Raw genomic sequence first — 23,238 nt, forward strand, 5'->3', positions numbered from 1 at the left:
ATAAGATCCAGCTTCACCAGTTAGACCTATTTGGGGAAAGATCAATTTGAATTAAAAAAAGATGCTTAATTAAATAATTTTATGTAGTGTTCTTTAAAACGCTATAGGATAAATTAAACTAAATTAAACAGTAGGTTTCTCAGTAGTAGTCTTTAGGACTTGCTCTGATGAATAGTAAACTTTATTTGTGATTAGCATAACAGTTGTTTAGTTTGTTTTTAGACTTTTAAGAAGTTCCCTTAAGTCAGAGTCTTTCAAACTGTACTCTGATGAATCATATGAATTGTTTCTGTTGAGATGAGTTGGTTATTGCTGGGTGCCTCCCCTCCCCCAAAGAATAGCCCTTCACTTATTTTTTTACTGTACTGGGCTTTTCCACATGATTTCATTTAAGAAAGAACCCTTTTGCTAATATGATTTGAAAGAATTGTTAAGAGAGTGTAAATACTTAAATTTTATCCATTTATTGAAATATTTGCCAAGATCTTACAAAAAGATATTATTCCTTCCCCTTTATTCCTTTTATTACCACAAATTTAAAATCAGTATCCTTATGAATATTAGACTTCAAATAATTAAGCAAATGGTAGGTAATTGGCTTTGAGTAGGACAAATAAATTGTGCTCTGAATATTCTGCATTTTGATATGGATTTCTGAGCACTTAGAATATCAGAAGTTACTGGAATTGGTATGGGAATTGTTAGGTAGGCTGAGGAATTTTCTCGATCGTGGCTTCTTAAAATTTAATGTGCATAAGATTCTGATTCAGTAGGTCTGGGTTGGGGCTTGAGATTCTTTGTATCTGACAAACAAATGTTGCTGGTCTGTGGACCACAGTTTGAGTAGCAAGAAGCTAGATGACTTTCCAAAGCCTATCACCACATTTTAGTATTACATTGTTTGCCCTAGAGAAAGTAGGTTTTCAGTGTTGCCACAGACATTTGTTTAGACTGTTTCTCTACAGTCTGATTTATATTTTGCCATTTTAATAGAAATTTCTGGGTGCTTTTTTTAAAGGAAATACTCTGTGTGTGGATTCATTAATCATTGGTCTGTGATTATCTTTCAAGATTTTAAAAAATAGTCTTGAGAACTATTAGACTGTCAGCGGCAACTTTCAGAGAGTTTAAGCTTAATAAGAAATTTCTACTGGGTTTACCTTCCCAACAGAATTTTACAGCTGATTGACTTTTGTTATTTTATAGGATATTGTTTGAGGTTAGATATTAAAGTATTATAAAAATAAAAATGGGGACCAATTTTTTTGGGCTAATGCTGTTTTAGTTGGTATAAGTACTGCTTTTTTTAAAAAGCTGTTATTATCATGATTTAGTAGCAATTATATACAACAGCAGGTTAGGCTCTTAATGTTATGTGTAGCACACGTGAATTGAAAGCTATTTTGTGTAAACAACCAACCAATAGGGCAGAAAGTGACTTAGTTAAATAGCTTATACTCAAAAATTTAAATCATTTCTGAGGGACATTAATACTTTTCCTTAAGGTATATAGTATCAAATACTTTCATAGTCTGGGCTTTTATAGAAAATTGTAATAACTAAATCATAAATCTTTAAGAAAATTCTCAGAATTCCTCATTTTTGGTAATGGAAACTGGTAATTAACTTTGTAGACCAGGACAACAGAGCATTTTTAGGGGGGAAATTATGATTTTTATCTAAAAATATTAGAATAATCTTCATGTTGATATTTATATCAACCCTACATTATTTTACTTGTCAGTAGTAGAAATTGGTGGAGGAATTATATTATTACTAAAGTATATTATTTTCTTATTACATATTAGTAAGCACTAACTGCTATAAAAGTTTTCATATGGAATTTATATCAAATGTTGATAAAAGTTTGTTTTGGACCTGATCCAAAAATTTTTATAGAAATAAACTTTCTTTGTTTCTTCTGGTAGCATCCATTGATATCCCTCCTGCCCCACAGGTGCATTTATAGTGCTTATAGAAGCAGAACAGTTGGAATTTACATTACAAATAACTGTGATGAGATCATGTGGTACTTGTCTTTCTCTGACTGGCTTATTTCACTTAGCATAATACTCTCCAGTTCCATCAATGTTGCCCCAAAGGGTAAGAGATCCTTCTTCTTTACAGCTGCGTAGTATTCCATGGTATAAATGTGCCACAGCTTTTTTATCCACTCAGCTACTGATGGGCACTTGGGCTGTTTCCAGATCTTAGCTGTTGTAACTTGTGCTGCTATGAACACAGGGGTGCATAAGTTCTTTCTGACTGGTGTTTTGGGTTTCTTAGGATATATTCCTAGAAGTGGGATCACTGGGTCAAATGGCAGGTCAAGTTTTAATTTTTTGAGGAAACTCCATACTGTTTTCCATGGTGGCTGCACCAGTCTGCATTCCCACCAGCAGTGTACTAGGATTCCCTTTTCTCCACATCTTCTCTAGCACTTGTTGTTTGTTGATGGCAGCCATTCTGACAGGTGTGAAGTGATACCTCATTGTGGTTTTAATTTGCATCTCTCTGATGATTAGTGACTTTGAGCATTTTTTTCATAAGTCTCTTGGCCATCTGTATGTCCTCTTTGGAGAAGTGCCTATTTAGGTCCTTTGCCCATTTTTTAAATTGGACTGTTTGTACCACATGATCTCACTCATATGTGGAATGTAATAAACAAAATAAACTGATGAACAAAATAGATCCAGAGACATAGAAGCATGGAACAGACTGAGGGATCTCAGAGGGAAAGCAGGGGTTGGGGGAGTGGATAGGGAGAGATTAATCAAAGAACTTACATGCTTATAAGCATCACCTATGGACACAGACATTGGTATGGGGAAGGCCTGGGTGGGGTCGAGGGGATCAATGGATGAAAAAAGGGGACATCTGTAATACTTTCAACAACAAAGATAAAAAAAAATTAAATGTGATGAATAAAAAGTAGCACACTATAATATTATAGTCTTGATTTTGTTTTACCAAAGTTCCAAAATCTAAGGGACAATAATACTGACAAGGTCAAGAAAAAATGAAAGAAACAACAAACGATGCAAAAAGAAAATGACACTGAGGTCTTGGTTTAATACATATGTATTCCAAGCCGATGGTTGATTTCATTAGCACATCTCATTGTTATGCAATGTCTGTTCTTCTGCAGCAAAATGAATATTGTATTCTCACAGGCTCTATGTGTATCTATTATGTTGAAATAAATGAAAAAATGTATATTTGTACCTGTCTTTGGTTTACTCTTTTCAGTTTATCTTTTAGGAAAAGAAAGAAAATTGAATTATATATTTTTCTTTTGTTGTTAAATTTGTCCAAAAGCTTTTCAATTTATATAAGTGGTATGTTTCCTAGTTTTGTTCCCTGAAGTAAACAATGATAAGGTGGCTAACAGTGTAACCATTTAAATCATCCTATAACTTTTAAAATAAACAAAAATATAATGTTGAATTAATTTAAGCTGATATTAATGAGTTTCTTAAGCATATACTTTCTAACATTTTTCTTTTCTTTTCTTTTTATTATTATTTTTAATCCTCACCTGAAGATATTTTTCCATTGTTTTTCAGAAAGAGTGGAAGGGAAGGAGAGAGAGAGGGTGAAATATCAACGCGCGAGAGAGACATCGATTGGTTGCCTCCTGCTCGCACCCCAACTGGGGTGGAGCCGGCAACCAAGGTGTGGCCCTTGGTCAGAATGAACCCAGGACCCTTCAGTCCTGGGGACGACGCTCTAACCACGGAGCCAAACCGGCTAGGTCTCTAACATATATTTTTAAATGTTAGGAGTGGTTTTTCTTATTGGAAGAAAAATATTGAGCAAGTGTATTATGCCAAATGTAAATACCATTACCTTTTGCAATAGCAAAAATTGAATGTTAAGATTACTATACATAGATTTGAATGTTTGTAAAGTAGGAAATTCAGCAATAACAGGTTTCAGTGGCTACCCTTTGGAAGAGTTTATTTAATAAGAGTAGATGGCATGATTCTTTGGGCTATGTATATGAGTTCAAATATGGATCAAACCATTGTCATTAATTTTATCATTTTGAGTCTGGGCAATAATTTGGGAGTATTCTTAAAAGTTTTCCTCATAACTAAAGTTCTTTTGACAAACTTGAAAATAGAAAAGCTGAAAGTTTTATTACCATGGGTTGATTATATACCACTTAGAAAATTGGCCTCTGGCTCACCTGATGCAGTCCTAGTAAATATCTTGGTCATGTTGGAAAAACACGAGCTGTTATGAATTGGTACAGCAGTTTATTAATGCGTCATATCAGGTTAATTTGTATTTTGAGTGTTTGCATTCTCTTCTTCACAGTTTGTAATAGGAAACAAGGAACTTTAAAATCTAGTAGGGAGATCTCTAAAAGAATTAGACTGTACTATAGAGCTAAATCAGGTAAAGAAGTTATAATGGGTCCAGATATCAGCTCTGAGAATGGAGGAACATCCAGAAAGTGATGAGATTTAAACTGACAATGAAGTGGGGGAGCAAGGAAAAATAGCATAAACATAATTTGGGAGGTGGGAGAATATAATCTGGCATCCTTGGGAGTCAAAGAAGAGACTGACCCAACTGTAATAGAAGATATGATTTGCCTCTACCTGCTTACCTCACATGAAAATCAAATTGTAGCATTGTTAATTTTAGTAGTAGTTAGTTGAGATACTACCATTGTGGACCTTGATTTTTCTTGTACAGTATAATAAAATGGGTGATAGGAAATTACCTATATATTAATATTGCTGTGTATTTCCCCCCACCAGTAACATAATAAATAAGTAAATGCTGTAAAAGTATGTGAAGATTCATGCTCTGAAATGAATCTAAATTGATGCAGACTGAATGGGGAATATAGAAACTCTAAGTCAGATTTCTCTACTTAGAAATACCAAACTGAGGAGGAATAAAAATCATCATAGATTAGGCTCCCAGGCTATTGAATTGAGCAGTATCATAGAAAGTCACCAATGAAGAAGAGAGGGACTGTTTTAAGTTTAAAAAAGAGGTCCTTTTCACGTATCTGCACCTACCCACCAGTGTCCTTTCCTTCATCCCATCTGGAACCACAGTTACCGCTTACATGCCCTTTTTACTAACTCATCCAGCAGTAGAACCTGAATTTAAAAAATGAAATATGAATTTGGTATATGAAAATGGACTGTGAATTTAACAAGATCCTGGAGATTATTATTTTTTTGTTTAAAGATCCATATTAGACAAATTGCATAATCCTTCCTAGCAAAATGGTTTATTTTCTGGGTAACCTTACATTGTTATGACTCTGGCTTGCATTGAGGAAATGTTAAAAGAAACTTGCATGTCACATTTGTTACTGAATTTTTGTAAAGATGCTATTGAGAAAGTTATTGTATTGTTCAGTGTTGTTTTATTGAAAAGTATACAAGAAATTTCTCTCAATTCTGAGTGCTAGGAAGAGCTTACTTGTTTGTAAAATACATCCACTGAGAGTGAGTATTTTCTGATTTGATTTTGTTTTCCACTTTATTGCTAGGAAGCTCCAAGCTGAACCACCTACATCTTATAATTGTGCAAGGCCTTATGATAGATGTTTCTTTGTTCCAGCTTTATCTTGTGTTTCATCTTTCTTGTTTTCTGTTATTTTCCTTTTATTCATATTAATTTATATTTTGAGAGCATTCTGTTGTATTTCTCATATTTCTGTAAGTCACCCTAAAATTATTTTGGAATAACCACGTAAAGCCCATTTATTGCCCACAGAAGGCAAGCAAATAAAAGTCAGAGACTTTCTTCCTTCTGTGTACCTTCCTCTGCCTCCCTCTTCGTTTTGTACAAATTTGGTTTTTTTATTGATTTGCGAGACAGGGAGAAACATCAATTTGTTGTTCCGCTTATTTATGCATTCATCGGTTGCTTCTTGAACCTACAACCGTGGCATATAAGGACAACGCTCTAACCAACTGAGCTACCCGGCCAGGTTTATTGTAGGGATTTCTTAATCTCCTCTATGAGTTCTTAGACTTGCTGGGGGGCAGGGGAATCCTTTCTGAAGTTTTTGCCTTTACAGAGTTACCAAGTGTAGTTTGTGCTGAGTGTGGCCTACATAAGAGTGCCTGACTGAGAACAAGTGGGGCTGAAATACATCCTAGAGGAGAAAAAAGTGCCTTTTTCTCGTATGTCAGCTCAGTAAGTTTTCCCCTCCTAACTCATAGGGTACCATATATATCACCCTGGTTTTTTCCCTGCTCTTTGAATTGTAAATTTATATATATATCTATTTATTGATTGCAGAGAGAGAGGAAGGGAGAGGGAGAGAGAGAAGCATCAGTGATGAGAGAGAGTCATTGATCGGCTGCCTCCTGCACCCCCCCGACTGGGGATCGAGTCTGCAACCGGGGCTTGTGCCCTGACCAGGAACTGAACCTCGATCTCCTGGATCCTAGGTTCATGTGCAAATGCTGAGCCACACCGGCCAGGCTGAATTGTAAATTTTGAATACCAAACTTGCTGACTCTTGATAAGAGCTACCTTAAATGAAACAAAATTTCAAATTTATTTTCTTTACGTCTGTATTTTTATTTTATTGTTCTCTAAATTTGACCCATTATGGGAAAGTAAGATAATCAGGGATAACTGAAATAATTTTCTAATTTAATATTTTGTTTTGTTTTGGTATTTGAATTACATAGTCAAAACTACCTATTTCATAGGAATTAGATCTTAAATTTTCTATAAAGGAACTAAAGGATTATGTTTTGCATTCCAGGTAACTATAGATATTTGAATTATTTAATTTGATAAATTCAGCTGGAAGTAACTCCTTAGTCATAGTTTTCTGAAAATTTGCTATTCCATGTGTCATCTTAGCACAGGTGGTGATTAGTGACTTACATTAATGTTGTTCCCTACTGAATACATACCCCTTTCAAATGACACATAAATATTTGTAATGAGACCTGTTCTGAGATTCTGCACTCTTGGCAGTTATCTACTTGGGTCTTCTTTTTGTTTTTTATTTTATCGTCACTTCGTTTTGTTTTCTATTTAAGTATATTAGAATTTTATTTTGCAAACAGGAAACACAAGCCTGCAGTAGTGTAATTTAATTTCTTGATATGGTTATATTGTTGTAAAAGGGCTGCTAAGAGCTCTCTGCATTAAAATCAAAGTGTGCATGTTTATAATAGGACACAGATGCATGGCTTTAGTATGTAAAACATTTTTAGGATAAATGCAATTTTGTAGATTAAAAAAAAATCTCCTAAATATTTTTAAAGTTGTGACAAAGAAACTTCGTTTTCAAACTAACAATATATGTAGTTTTAAAAAATGCTCACAGGTAAATATTTTGTTTCATTTTTTTGTTTTTTAAATATGAATTTAAAATGGTAACGGAAATAGCTTTAAGTTATGTAATCTTTTTTATTCATATAATTAAAAAAATTTTTTCAAAGACTGCCACGTAAGTTATAAAGTCGTATTATTTTGCAGGAGCTTGTCCTAATAAGAATAGGCTTATGCTTTGACTAAAAATTTAATTTGCTCTTTAATTAACTCAGAGACTTCTTTTATCTATTTTCCTGAAGCAGTTAAAAGACTTTCCCTGATATTTAGTAGGTGTTTGGTTTTTAAGTAGTTACTCTTAGGTTGGTTTTTTTTTTTTTTTTTAAACCTTGTTAGCATTGCCTTGATTTTACAGTTTAGTTGCTAGAAGTAATTTTTAAAACCTGCTTATTAAACAAATTTTTTCATGCATTCCTTATTGTAAACTGGGTACCTCTGCATGTCAGGACTAAACCCTCCTTAAAAAAAAGAAGACAGAACTCTTGATTGTGTGTTTCGACGTTAATAAAATTAAGAAGGAAATCTTGAGACGCCTCCCTCACCTGGCTCAGTTCTGTCACGTGAGCTCTCACGGTTACTGGTGATCTGAGTGCTCCACCTGCCTTGCAGTTTGTTTACCAGGAAATCAAGATGTGTAAACTGCAGGAAGTACTATTTGACCCTCTCCGACAGTATCTCATTACAATAATTGCTAATCTCTGAATAAGACAGCCATGTTTTGTGAGTAACAGAGAGAGAGGTTGTGCTAGGTAGATTTTAGGTGTTTCATCAAATAAAGCATTGTAAATGCTTCCTTGAATTATGCTTTCATGAGAGCTTTAGATAAAAGACATATGGTGACCTCTGGGGTCAGCAGAGCTAGGGCACAATAGTAGGTATTCTTCCATGCCTTTTAACTGAGCATTTTCTCGGCTTGTTGTTTTGGAGCGCTGTCACTGCTCTGAATCGAAAGGATAATGGCTACTTCCTGATTAAACCCTCTCCACAGTAAGCTCTGAATGTTAGCCTGTGTGTCTTTTTCTCCTGTAAATGCAATTATAGTCTTTGGTGTTTCCGTTTTATCATTGCCTTTTCACAGATATGTCTGTTATAAATATATCCTGAAGTTGAAGTTTACAATTAGAGTAGAAACTACTGTTTTAAGTTTTGGGGGATTTTTTTTTTTTTTTTTAAATGAAGAAGTATTTCTGTTTGGTATCAGATCCAACCATCTCATGTACTTATTGTAGATTTTGGTTAAAGAAATTAGCTTTTTAAAAAGACAATGAAATGATCAATTATATTAAGCTTTCACTTTCTTGGGACTCTAAGCAAAATCTTAAAAATAACTTAAGTAGTAAATCAAATTTATTTATTCAGGGAATATTTGGATAAGATAATTGTAATTTTTATTTAATGAATTTCCTAAATGGATTTTTATATGTTGTCATAATTGTTGATAATTGTTTTGATTATTAAATTATTGTTCTTAAATTAGTTCAGAAATCCTTATGATGTAAAAACAATATTAAGTACTCAGAATATAAGCAGGAAATAATGAGCTTCTTAGTTTTAATCCTAAAGCTGGCAGTCACTCCATCTGTGGTCTTGGGACAATCATTTAAACTGCTTAGCTAAGTTTTCTTGTCTGCTGTCTATATGCATGCTAAGTAAAATACGTATATTTGTTTATTTCTTTATGATAGTACAAACTATAAAACATGAGTTTTCAGAAATACTTTCTAAAATGAAGAACTGCCTCTGTAGATTGGGAAAACATTTAGGAGTCACAGTAGACAGGGAAATAACAGAAAAATTATTTCTATTATAAAATAATAGAAAATAAGGTTAAAAATAAATATCATATAACTGGCCTTTTACTTTGAACAGAACTGTTAGTTATGCTCACTAATTAATATATCATTACCAAAGATTATGCCTATTGTTGGATACTCGACTGAAGTGAGAGGTAGGAAGCTAGATACTTAAATTATTTAACTTGTTCTCAAAAGCCTTATTCCTGGAAATGAGATTATTCAGAGTAGAGGGAAGAATGTTTATACCTATTTTAGGCATATAACTATAGTTCGTCTAAGTAGTAAGATGTTTAATTTTTAAGCTCTAGTATTAGGTGTCCTGATCATGTTAAAGGAAACAGGAAATTATTAAACATTGAAGGCTATTATGGAATGGTTAGAGAACCAAACATCCAGAAGTATTTAAAAATATTCTGGGATAATGTAAATAGATTCTTATTTTTGTTGAGTGTTAAGATACTTGTTTTTTTTTTTTTTGCAAATGCTTATTAATCAGTTATTTTAGGTAACTCATTAACTTTTAATGAAAATTATTGGCACATTCTAAGGAGATTCTAAAGATTGATTAGTGAATATTCAGCTTAGTTACTGAAGTAGGACTTATAGTAGTTCCTCTATTTAGTGTGTAATAACAAATAATAGATGTCATTTAATGCCTGATATGTATGAAAACAGCTAATTCTCTTGTTGGAGAGACAAACTTTTACCTTTACCCTCTTTAGAGTTCTTTTTAGATGGCCTGGAAATTAAATTGACATAAGACAGATCAACAGGAGAAAGGCATACAAATTTATTTAATACAAGTTTTGTGTGACATGGGAGTGTGTATAAGGAATGAATACCCAAGGAAATGGTGAAACCTACTTGTTTTTTATTCGGTTGAACAGAGAGACTAAACTATGAGGGGAGGCTAAAGGAAGACAGGATTTAACAAGGTCTTTTTGTGCGGAACTCTCCTGGTTTCAACTTTCTGTCCTTGGTGATTAGAACGTTACTTTCCTTTTGGTATAGGGAGTACAGCTTAAATATAGGAATTTCATTTCCTGCTTTTAAGAAGAAGAAGAAGAAGGAAGGTCAGAGCATTTTCAGTCAGTGCCAGAGCCAGACCAATTCTAACAGAATCTAGAATCCACAACTCAGGCTTCAGTGTCCTGCTTTAAGCATCATGTTTATATTCTGGAGATGATAAAGATGCTTACATCTTTGACTTTGACAGTGTTCTTTTTCTTTTTATCAATTTCTCAAATGTTATAGAGTGCTTACTAAGTGTCAGGCACTGTAAGGAAGTACTGGTTGGTGGAAAGGAAAATCTCTTGTTTCAAGAAACTTACACTTTAGTGGAAGAAGCAGAAAATTAACAAGACTATTACCATACAGTTTGTTAACTGATATAATAGGAGTAAGCACAGGATGCTAAAAGAGACACAAAGAAGTATCTAATGTATCTTATTTACATATTTAATTTGTGCTTATTGAGTCCTGTTCTAGGTACATGGGATATATCAGTAAAGAAACTCAAAGGTCTCTGCTCTTATGGATCATAATGGGGTGGAGATAAACAATAAGCATAATAAATAAGTAAAGTATATAGTTTGTTAGAAGGTGACTAGTGTTATGGAGGAAAGAAAAAGCAGAACAGGATAAGAGGCTGTGGTGGTGGTGGGTTGCAAGAACAAGCAAGTTAGCTACGTATTTATCTTTGGGAAGAGCCTTTCAAGCAGAGGGCTTGAGACAAGAAGCATACCTAGTGTGTTTAGAGTTATGAACAGAGGCCAGTGTGATTGGAGCAGAGTTTGGGAGGAGGGGGAGAGTAGGAGGAGGTAGTGACAGAGGTAATGGGTAGGAGGAACGTAGAGGAACCATTGCAGGCCTTTCAGTAAATTTGGCTTGTATTTTTAAAGTATCACTCCAGTTGCAATGTTGAGAATACAGTTGATCCTTGAACAATGTAGGGGTTAGGGGCACCGACCCCTTGCGTAATCAGAAATTCATGTAAAACACTAACTACCCCAAAACTTAACTAGTAATAACCTGTTTGCCGGCAGGCTTACCAATAACATAAACAATTGATTAGCACATAGTTTGTATATTATATATATTATATACTGTATTTACAGTAAAATAAGCCAGAGAAAAGACTATTTTAAGAAAACCACAAGGAAAAGGAAATACTTTTACAGTACTATATGTATTTATTGAAAAAAATCTGCATATAAGTGGACCGTAGTTCAAACCCACATTGTTCAAGGGTCAACTGTAGATTATAATGAGGCTTTGACCATTGGTAAGAAGGCTCTTAGACTAAGCTAAGTAATTGAAGGCGGTAGCTTAGAGAAGGGTGATAGCATGTTATAAGGTACAATCAAAAACTTTTTCTGGTGGATTGGATGTGGGATATGAGACAGAGAAGACGAGATGACTCCAAGGTTTTTGCTGAGCAACTAGAAGGATATTTCCATCAGCTGTGAGATAGGGAAGGTCTTTAGATGAAGCCGGTTTGGGATGAGAATTGGGGATCAGGAGTTTTGTTTTGAATAAGGTAGATTTTTAAGTGTCTCTTAGATATGCATGTAGAGGTTTTGAGAAGGCGTCCAGAGGAGATGCCATCTGTGTTGAGGCTGAAGAATGAATTGGACTTATCCAGTCAAAGAGGTGGTTTACGATGAGATTTGGAGAACATTCTTTATACACTTAAATGAATCTTGGCATTTTTTTGCTTTACGTATTTATGAACTCCAGAGTAACATCTGAAAAGTAATAAAATTTAAAAAGTAATAAAATTGTTTACCTCAAAGAACAAATTATTTTGAGTAGTTAAGTTTGCGTAGTATTTCAGTGGATGCTGTATTCATGAAGTGTACTGGGTGCTTTTACATACGCTGATTCTCAGTGTGGTGCTGTAAGGTAAATATCCCATTTTACATTTGGAGAAACTGAGTCTGAGGGAGATAAAAATTGCTTAAGGTCATTGATATATTAGGTGATGGGTTTGGATTCAAATTTAGGTTTTTAGATTCTGTTGCCCGTGCTCCTTATTTTAAAAATGTCTGACATTTTTAGCTTTGTAAAACTTTCAGCTTTTGTTTAAGGCCTCAAGAAGTTGTCGTTTTGAACATTAGTCTGTACTGTAACCTACTGATAGCCTTGTGACGTGAGGTTTGTAGATTCTTGATCATGGAGTCAAGCCTTGGTTCTCGGATTCCTGTACCACTTTCAGCGCGGTCACCTATCACAGACACTCCCCCGTTCCCAGTGTAGTGCTTAATCCGTGCTTGGGCAGCTACGGCTGCTGTCATCACCTTCATCCCTCTGCTAATATGCTCTGACCCTGGGAGTCACAGCCCAAACTTTTTGGAATCATGCCAGTTATAAAACCTCAGAGATTAAGGACATGAGGGTTTAATGAAGAATGCGTTTTAACTCATGTACATACTTTGTCTGATGGAAACCATTTTTGTTTGCTTCCTTTATCAGCTGTTTTCTAGGGAAGCGAATTTGATAAATAGTTGTGTTTCTGGCTGGAAAAGCAGTACTTATCCTCTGAGATGCCAGTGGGTATTTTCACTTTGGAAAAAAAGACATAGGTCATTCTACGTAGGTCATTCTACTTCGGGAGGGAATAGAAATATAGGTGTTCATTGAAACAGACTTAGGTAATGATGCCATATTCCAAAAACTTAAAACTTTTACCTTTAGGTTAAAGTATAAGTAGTTATTTCTTAAATTTCATGTGAGTTAATACTGTTTACGTTTATGATATGTTTTTAAAGACTCCCTTAAGAGCAAGTTATTCAAACTTTGTGCGGGAAAGAAATATTTTAGCAAACACATGTTACACAATTTAAAAAGAACTAATTTTGTAAAAGAACAACCTGCTGTGGATTAAAATAGTCGATTAGCCTAAAAGGTTGTTTTAAGCATATGTTAATGACATGGTAAGAAATTTACGTGCCCTTTATATTTCTGTTCTAGAAATATATGACTGTATTTCAAATGTGCTGTTTTATTTATTTCTCAAGATTTTAGACTATTTTTTTAAAGAAACAAATATACATATGTATGTATATATATATATATAGTCTTTCCTATTCCTTTCTCTAAAGTCTTCTATTTTCGTTACACCTCAAATACATATGTAGAATTTATTTTAAGATCACTGTAATCATTAAATAAGCTTAAAAATTTTTTTCAATTACATTTTACCTTCAGTATTATTTTGTATTGGCCTCAGGTGTACAGCATAGTGATCTGACAATCATATACTTTATAAAGTGGTCCCCCCTGATATTTCCAGTACCCACCTGGCACCATATATAGTTAATGCAACATTATTGACTATATTCCCTATGCTGTAGTTTATCTCCTTGGGACTCCTCTGTAACTTCCAATATGTACTTCTTAATTCCTTCACCTCTCTTACCCAGTCCCCCAAACCACTTAAATGAGCTTTTTAAGTAAACAGAAATTCTGGTTGTCCCCCAAACACCCTTTTTTATTGTAAATTATCTGTGTAATTTCGTATTTTAGTTGTGTTCAGGATTTAGAAGTATATATCCTGAACATTTCTCCTGAAGCATAAAAAATAGCCATACAGTAGTCCCCCCCCTTGCCCTCAGTTTCACTTTTCAATTTCTGTTACCCATGGGTAACCGCAGTCTGAAAATATTAAATGGAAAATTCTAGAAATGAACAGTTTTAAATTGTGTGCCATTGTGAATTGTGTGTTAAAATCTGTTGCCACTCTGTTCAGGACTTGAATCATCCCTGTGTCCAGCATGTCCTTGCTCTATATGCCACTCACCTGTTAATCACTTTGTAACCATCTCGGTTCTCAGATCGACTGTCACAGTGCTTGTGTTCATCTCCTAGTGCTCAAAGAACCCTTATGTTACTTAATAATGGCCCAAAGCCCAAGAGCGGTGATGCTGGCAATTCCAATAGGCCAAGGAGAAGACGTAAAGTGCTTCCTTTAAGTGGAAAGGTGAAAGTTCTTGACTTAATGAGGAAAGAAATCATATGCTAAGGTTGCTAAGATCTATAGTAAGAACGAATCTTCTATCTGAAATTGTGAAGAAGGAAGAAGAAATTTGTGCTATTTTGCTGTGAGAAAAACCATGTTCACCTAACTTTTATTACAGTATATTGTTATAGTTGCCCTATTTTATACTTAGTTATTGTTAATCTCTTACTGGACCTAATTTACAAACTTTACCATAGCTATGTATGTATAAGAAAAACAATATATATATAGGGTTTGGTACTATACACACTTTCAGGCATCCACAGGGGTCTTGGACTGTATCCCCCATGGATACTATGGTATGTTAAGTGTTAGTGTATTTCTCTCCTATTTTGTTTTATTTTTTTATTTTGACAGTGTCTTGTCTTTGATTGAACTGAGGAAAAAGAAAAATGGCTGGCCAATCAAAATTTCCTGTTAGAAATATTTTATTATTACATATTTTTAATAATTGTACTGAGCTAATTATATTATATCGTGATTAATTGGAGTGTCTGGGAAATTAGTATTCTCATTATTTTCCCCCAGAATGCTTTCTCTTAACATTTGTATAGAAACTTTTACTTAATGTAGTTGTGCAAGTATAAAATTGAATTTAGTTTAATGATTTGAAGATAGTAGAAGGCTAGGTCCTGATTTGACAATTTGAGTTACTGCTAATCTTGTTTGGTAAACAAAATACAAATATTAAATATGGGTCTTGCTTTGATAATTTGAGCAACTAATCTAGCTTTGTAAACAAAGCATAATCAAATATTAATTGTAACAGTAACTTAAAAACACCCGAGATGTCAAAAGGAGGCTAAATTAATTGCTAAGTGAAAGACATAACAAGTCAGACACATGGGTTGGTGATTAGAGAAGGGCCACTAAAATGATCAGGAAAGGCTCCTTTAAGGAAAAGGAGCCTGAGCCTCAAGCATTGAGGAAAGGCTTCAACCATTAATTGATCTATATAAGATCTTTATTAACATGAAGTTAACATACCATACAATCCGCCCATTTGAAGTGTAAAATCCAATGGATTTTAGTATATTACATTATTAAGTTTTTTGGGGTTGTTTTAAATGTCTTCAGTTTCAAATTTTTTTTTAATGTTTTTATTGATTTTTTTTTTAGACAGAAAGGAAGGGAGAGGAAGAGAGAGAAACTTCAATGATGAGAGAGTCATTGATCGGCTGCCTCCTGCATGCCCCCGACTGGGGATCGAGCCCGCAACCCGGGCAAGTGCCCCGACCAGGAATCAAACCGTGATCTCCTGGATCCTAGGTTGATGCTCAACCACTGAGCCACACTGGCTGGCCATTATTAAGTTTTTTAAATTGTGGAAATAACGTATCATAAAAGTTGCGATTTTATCAATTTTTAAGTGTACAATTCATTGTCTTTAATTACATTTACAGTGTTGAGCAACCATCATCACTATTTCCAAAATTTTTCATCACCCCAAACAAAAACTCTGTAACTGTTAAGCACTAGCTATTCATTTCCTTTGCCTCCCAGACTCTGGTAAACTTGAATCTACATACTTTTTATCCCCAAGAATTTGCCTCATCTAGATATTTCCTGTAAGTGAAATCATATAGTAGTTGTCCTTAGTGTCAGGTTTATTTCATTTAGTATAATGTTTGCTTTCAAGGTTCATCCATGTTATAGCATGTATTAGAACTTCACTACTCTTTAGGGCTCAGAAACCTAAATAAGTTGTACAAATTGCACATATCTATTTATTTGTTGATGGACATTTAGATGTACAAATATTTGTTCAAGTCTCAGCTTGCAATTCTTTTGAGTATGTGTGTGCCTTGGAATGGAATTGCTAGGTCATGTGGTAATTTTATGTTTAACTTTTTTAAGAACTGTCAAACTTCTCCATAGTGACTGCATCAAGCATTACTTTTTTTCTATTATAGTTTAGAGTATGTAAAAGATTAGATTAAATGAACACTGGCTTCAGCATATACCATATACTTTTCTTAAAAGGAAAAAATGAAAGGAAACAGAAAGCCATGTGTTATGCATGAGAACATGTGTATGTCTAAAGAGCCACCTCTTTTTTAAAAAAATATTGATTTCAGAGAGAGGAAGGGAGAGGGAAAGAGAGAGATAGAAACATCAATGATGAGAGAATCATTGATCTGCTGCCTCCTGCAGGCCCCTGACTGGGGATTGAGCCCGCAACCCAGGCATGTGCCCTGACCGGGAATCGAACCTTGATCTCCTGGGTCCTAGGTCGATCCTCAGCCGCTGAGCCATGCCCGGCCGGGCTAAAGAGCCACCTCTTAAAGTAAATTTTAGTAAAATAATTAAGCCCTCTGGTTGTACATGGTCATCAAATTTCTATTTCTCACTCTCTAGGAATTTGTTTTAAAATGATAAGTATGGATGTTTCCACAAGTAATTAGTGTAACTTAGTATATTTCTGCCCAATTTTAAAATACTAATTTTTAGTTTCCCTTTTGAATTATAAAGTAAAATCACTCTTAATTATATCTAACTTGAAAAATATTCTCAATATATGCTGTTTGTCATTTTATATTAATTTATTTTACTTCATATATGTTAACATTTTATACTTTATAAGTCTGAGAGAAGACTAGCGGCATTTTACTTGAGATTTTTAAGATGACTTTTAAAAGTGTAAGTTCTGGAATTCAGTGTGAGTTAGGGGAACAATGTTTCCTTTATTTTCATAGATCAGTGAAGGGACCACTAAGCCAAAAGGCAGCCTTATTTCATTGGCTTGATAAAGTCATATGTCCCAGGAAGTGGGTAGCAATACTGGAATAGGGAAATGTTTTGACCTAATTGCAAATTTCTGTAGGAGGGATATATAATATCACAAGCACACAAACTAATGAATTATACTGTAGATTCAGTATGGAAATAGTAATAGCAAATATTATAGGTCATCCTGAGAAGAATATTGTTCAGGAATCAGGAAAGTAATTTCTGGAAATAAAAAGGAAGACGACTAATCAGAAACTTCCTTTAAATTTCTCATCAAAGGGTATGTATACATGAGAGTACTTGATGCATAGGGAGTTTGAAATAGCCAGCAATTTTAAGAAATTGACAGAGGATATTTCATGAAACCATCTTGTTCTCTTTGTTCAAGCCTCTGAGGCAAGTTGCCTTAATATTGATTTGAACCTAGTGAGTCTTTCCACACCTGAGTAGGAACTGAGAACGAGATATGGGGTTTCTAAGTCATCAACAAAGGTTAGACTTGGGAAAAACTTTGGGGAAATAGGTTTTCACTTGGTTAAAAGCAAAACAAAAATTTAAAAAAATGCAACAATAATCACTTGAACACAGGATTATGATAGACTTAAATACTTTGAATAATCTACTGAAAAATTAAAATATTTGAAGTGTTTTTATGTGGTATTGCTGAGCTGATAAGAAAGTAAAAATTTAAAGAGATAAAAAACTAAGTGAAATAGAAAATTTAAAGAGGGAGATCAGCAGACAATGTTAAAATGTTTAGTACTCAAAGTGATCTGCAGATTCAGTGCAATCCCTATCAATGTCAAATGGCATTTTTTTACAGAGAGAAAGAACAATTATAAAATTTATATGGAACCACAAAAGATCACAAATAGTCGAATCAGTTTTTAGAAAGAAGAACAAGGCCCAAGGCATCAAACTTTCTGATTTCAAAATTTTCAAGCTACAGTAATCAAAACAGTATAGTGCTGGCATAAAGACAGACTTACAGACCAATGAAACAGAATGGAGAACCTAGAAATAAATCCATGTATATGCAGTCAGCTGATCTTCAGAAAGGGTGCCAAGAATATACACAATAAGAAAAGACTATGCTGTTCAACAAGCGGTGTTGAGAAAACTGCGTGTCCACATGCAAAACAATGAAGTTGGACCCTTATTTTACACCATACACAAAAATCACTCAAAATGAATTAAAGATTTCTGTGTAAGACCAGAAACTGTAAAACTCCTGGAAGAAAACTTAGGGGAAAAGCTTCACGACCTTGGTCTTGACAGTGATATCATGGATAGGACACCAAAAGCACAGGCAACAAAAAACAGATGTACATGAGCAAGGTTACATCTGCACCGCGAAGGAAGCGGTCAGTAGAATGAAAAGGCAGCCTGTGGAATGAGAGAAAGTGTTTGCAATATTTTACACAGGGTTAATTTCCAAAATACGTATATGAGAAACTTCTACAATTCAATAGTAAAAAAACTAGTAACCTGATTTAAAAAGTGGGATAAGGATTTTAACAGACGTTATTCCAAAGAAGACATACAAACAGCTAATAAGTATCTGAAAAAATGCTCAATGTTGCTAATCATCAGAGAAATGCAAGTCAATGCACAACGAGATATCACCTCACACCTTCCAGGATGGCTCTCATCAAAAAACAAAAGACAACAAGTGTTGGCTAGGGTGTGGAGAAATTGGAAACCTTGCACACCGTGGAAATGTAAAATGGTGCAGCCACTGTAGAAAATAGCATAGAGGTTACTCAAGAATTACCATATGATCCAGAAATTGCACTTCTGGGTAATTATTCAGGAGAATTCAGATCAGGGTCTTGAAGACATATTACCTCTCCCATGTTCATTGCAGCACTATTCACAGTAGCCAGGATGTGAAAACAACCTAAATGTCCATCAACAGATGTGTGAGAAAGAAATGTGGTTATATGAATGCAATGGAATACTATTCAGCATTAAAAAAAGAAGGAAATTCTGCAATATGGGTGACAACGTGGGTGAACCTTGAACACATTATGCTAAGTGAAATAGGCCAGTCACAAAAAAGACAAATATTGAATGATTCCACTTATATAAGTTATCTACAATAGTCAAACTTTCCCCAAATTAAATTATTCCCTGATACATAACCAGACACATATAGAACCAAAGAGTGGAATGATGATTGCCAGGGAAGGGGGGAGAGGGATAAATGAGTTACAATCAGTGGGCATAAAGCTTCCGTTAAGCAAGATGAATAAGCTCGAGAGAGAGCTGCTGTGCAACATTGTACCTGTGGGTGACAATAGCGTGTGGTATGCTTAAAAATGGAAGAAGGTACATTTCACGTTGTGTTCTTACGACAATAAAATTAATTTTTTTAGAAAAATAAAATTTAAAGAGGGTAAAACAATACCAAAGTCAATGTTCATTTCAAGATACCTGCTGAACCTTGGTGATTGTATTATTTCTTTATTAGGCTGTTTAATAGTAGAAATCAAATATATCTTGCTGTTATTTGTATTTCAAAATATCTCTACTTATAGTTAGAAACAATATGATCCCTTTCAAACCTCAATTTTTCAAACTTAAGTTTCTTCTTTTTAAAAGTATTTGTACCTTTCATGTAACTAAGTCTTATCTCCTCTGTCCCTTCTCAGTTTTCGTCTTTTAAGTATTCTTTTATCATTTAATTTAGAAGATTAGTTGTCACGTGGTGGGAAGCTTCAAATGAATCCTGGATCTAATTTGATTCCTAGTATCTTAGTGCACTGATTAAAAACCACATCTAATTTCCCCAAATTAAATTAATCCCTGATACATAACCAGACACATGTTCAAATAGACTTAATGCTTTTGAACGTTCTGGAGCTAGTATACAGGGGCAGGCAAAAGTAGGTTTACAGCTGTGAGTCCATGAAAGTTTTTTCTTTTATTATTATTTATTATTGTATTATTTATTTGTATTATTTGTCATCTTATTATTATTAGTGTTATTATTTTGTATCCTTACTTGTTATTTATCTTGTTAGGTAATGATGGCTGGTAATTTAACCTACTTTTCCCCACCCCTATATGTGAAATTCAAATGAAAACTTTTTAGAGATACTACTGTTGTTTTTCTGGGAAGAATATATTTCCAAGTTTTAGTTTTCACCCAGTACTTAGAATTAATTAGTGTTCTTTTTAGATATTAATTTTGTCATTTGCCTGGTTAATTTCTTTATTGCCATGTCTTGATAGGATCTATTCTAGAGTATGGTTCTTCCACACAGTTTACATATAACAACAACAAAAAACCCACAACAAAAGAGAAAAAAAACTGTCTATATAGATTTATAGGTTAATGTTCTAATTTGTGGAATCCTCCCCTTTACTGGTTGATGTAATGTTTCCATTTGCTTTGAAAGCTTTTCCAAGTCCACTAAGAAGATAGGGTTAGTGTTAGGTCTCTGTGTGTGTCTGACATTCTCCACATCTCCCGCATCTGTCGTCATTCTAGAATGATGCAGACCAACATTGTTGCCAGTAACCCTGTTAGACTGAATGGAATGGTGTTCAAGGTATGTTGGTGGCTACTATGCAAACACTGGCCTTTATTAGTCTTAACACCAAATGTGGATGGATTGACAGCCAGGGGTGTCTTTGTTTCCCTGTCGCTCTTCCCAGGTCATCTGTTTATCTTTCTTCTTTCTTCCAAGATTGTCCAGAGTTCCTTTGCCTCCTTTCTCTCTTGTAGTAATTTAATGCCTGGATTTTATTTTTGAGTCAGCTAGTCATCTGTTGCCTAATAAACTTTTTCTAGAGTTCTTAAAATATTTCTCCAGATTTTGTACTTCTTTAATATATGAGGCTACATTTTAGAAGGAAACCTCAGGTGTTTGTGTTTATTTTTTTGTCCACATCGCCTCTGCTGCCACCAGCTTTTCTTTGATGACCATCTAGCATCTTTCAGAAGGCCCTGTTTTCTTATCACTGCAAACTGTATTTGGGGGCCCCATGAATCTATAATTTCATTACCTAGTTTAGATATCTCATTAGGGGTACCACTATTTTTCTGTTGGCTTATCCTGCAAAGTATTATACCTGATGTTGAACAGGAGGCATGTATGTGAGTGATGGATTATTTATCAGTCCTATTTAATAATGCCAACTTTCGGACTCTTACCTCTTTGGATATTTTATCTTAGATTATTTCACTTATCTTTTCCCTTTTTCTTACTCACACCCTAGGACACAACGTACTGGGGGTGGAAATGGACTTAGTACTTTCAATTATTCATCTCTAAACCCCAAAAGAAATTTTTAGAATGTCACAAATTGTGAAGAGGAGAGCACACAGGTGGTAATGATGATTTCCTTGCTGGCCGGGTATTTTAATAGATATACAGTTTCTGAAAGACAGGCCCTCTCTCTAAGCTGTAGCCTGAGTATTTACAGTATCCTTCCTCAAAGTTTGGGGTGTTTTCTGAACCAGGCCTACCTGGTTCTTTGTGGAATGACTGCCCAAGTACCAGTAGATATTCTTCCACCCACTACGCAGCTAATGGAAGTCTACATCATCTCTCTCTGGAAGCTTTTCTAAAATCCTTATTGCCTAGGAAGGATAGGTTTGTTCTAATCTGTTTATTTCAGTAATCATTCCTTAAACATGATATTGAAACTGAACTTTTTAGATATTCAGTTATCCTGGTGTAATATGGCAACTCAACTCTTATGAACAGCTGGGACAGTAGTTTTCATTGCTAGGTCCAGTTTTCCTCCCATCATCCTGGATCCCTATGTGTGTGGGTGAGATGGAGCTTCAAGAAGTGATAGTCCATGGTAAGGGTTACCTGGTAAGGGTTTCATGGGTGGCTGGAGAGCCTTACCTATTCATATGTAATCTCATGTCCTCATAGAAACTTTTTTGGAGGAGTGGCAGCCCTGTTTCCCCTACTTCTTTTCAGTATGCCTAATGCATATGTAAACCTCGGTTTGTGTCGACTTATCACCCAGCCCTTATAAGAGTTCTTTGGGAAAAGGAATAAAACTGTTGGAAAGGAGAGATCCTTGGTTCAGATTTATATGTCCTCGTTAATAGTAACTGTTTGAAAACCTAGTAGGTGAAGGTACTATGCTGGAATTCTCTTCTACTGTGAAGTAAGTCATACACTCCTTCTTTGTTCCACTAAATTCTTTTTTTTTTTTTAAACAGCAAAAAATACTTTATTTTTAAATTTTTTTAAATAATATTTTATTTTTTAAAAATGTATTGGGGTGACAGTGGTTAATATGAACATATAGGTTTCAGGTGTGGGTTTCTATGTTACAAGATCTGTATATTGCTCTGTGTGCCTACCACCCAAAGTCATATCTTCTCCCTTCACCATATATTAAGACCCTCTTCACCCCCCACCCCTTCCCCTCTGTCAACCACCACACGGCTGTTTGTGTCCATGAGTTTAGTTTTATATCCCACATATGAGTGAAATCATATGGTTCCTAGCTTTTTCTGTCTGACTTATTTTACATACCATAATATTCTCAAGGTCCACCCATGTTGTTGCAAATGGCAGTGTTTCATCCTGTCTCATGGCTGAGCAGTGCTCCATTGTACATGCACCACATCTTCTGTACCCCATACTCTATTGCAGGACACGTGTTTCCATATCTTGGCCACCATGAATAATGCTACATTGAACATAGGGGTGCTTATATTTTTGTGAATATATGTTTTCAAGTTTTTCGGGTATATACCCAAAAAAGGAATTGCTAGGTCGTATGGTAGCTCTATTCTTAATTTTTTGAGGAATTGCCAGACTGCTTTCCATAGTGGTTGAATCGGTCTATATTCCCACCAGCAGTGAATGAGGGTTCCCTTTTCTCCACAACCTCTCCAACACTTGTTATTGCTTGTCTTCTTGATACTAGCCACTCTAGCAGGTGTGAGGTGGTATCTCATTGTAGTTTTGATTTGCATTTCTCTGACTGCTAGTGAGGTTGAACATCTTTTCATATCTCTATTGGCTGTTCGTATGTCTTCTTGGGAGAGGTCACTAAATTCTAAATTAAGATTTTTATTGGCCATATTTTCTCTAAGTGGATGAGTCTCTCCATTTGTAGTGGGCTTATTTTATCTGAGGATATTGTGTAAGTCATATTCATAATGTTACTCCTGTCTATCAAGACATAAAATAAATTGATTCTGTTTGTAAGTCAGGTTGTATTTACTAAGGCAGATTTTGAAATATAATTGCTCTCTGCACCTTTGTTTAAAATATAACCCATATATATGGATCGAACAGCATAACCAAATAAATCCATGTGAAATGTTGTTAGAGGAATGTTCTGGACCTCTGCTTTTATATGTTTGTATATAATATT

General features: G+C 34.7%; 1 protein-coding gene and 1 pseudogene across 31 annotated transcripts in view; one reads left to right on the plus strand and one right to left on the minus strand.

The window, feature by feature from the left end:
- LOC308559411 (ubiquitin-conjugating enzyme E2 B pseudogene) overlaps positions 1-12,424 on the minus strand; it is a 116,981-nt pseudogene extending 104,557 nt beyond the window's left edge. Inside the window, exon 1 of the transcript in view lies at positions 12,255-12,424. The product of the transcript in view is annotated as a ubiquitin-conjugating enzyme E2 B pseudogene (transcript). The remainder of the gene's footprint in view (positions 1-12,254) is intronic.
- The window catches only part of BAZ2B (bromodomain adjacent to zinc finger domain 2B), a 273,729-nt gene that overhangs the window by 125,422 nt on the left and 125,069 nt on the right, over positions 1-23,238 (plus strand). For 3 of the 30 annotated variants that reach the window (XM_081141701.1, XM_081141706.1, XM_081141714.1), the window contains exon 1: positions 7,955-8,319. The exons of 20 other annotated variants lie outside the window; for them this stretch is intronic. The gene's annotated coding sequence lies outside the window, so the exon portion shown is untranslated. Of the gene's footprint in view, positions 1-7,951; positions 8,320-23,238 lie in introns of those variants that run through there. 7 more of the 30 variants (XM_081141727.1, XM_081141704.1, XM_081141718.1 and 4 more) reach the window with 5 other exon arrangements.

The sequence above is a fragment of the Miniopterus schreibersii genome, assembly GCF_964146895.1.
Source record: "Miniopterus schreibersii genome assembly, chromosome: 7".
In the NCBI taxonomy this organism is placed as follows: Eukaryota; Metazoa; Chordata; class Mammalia; order Chiroptera; family Miniopteridae; genus Miniopterus; species Miniopterus schreibersii.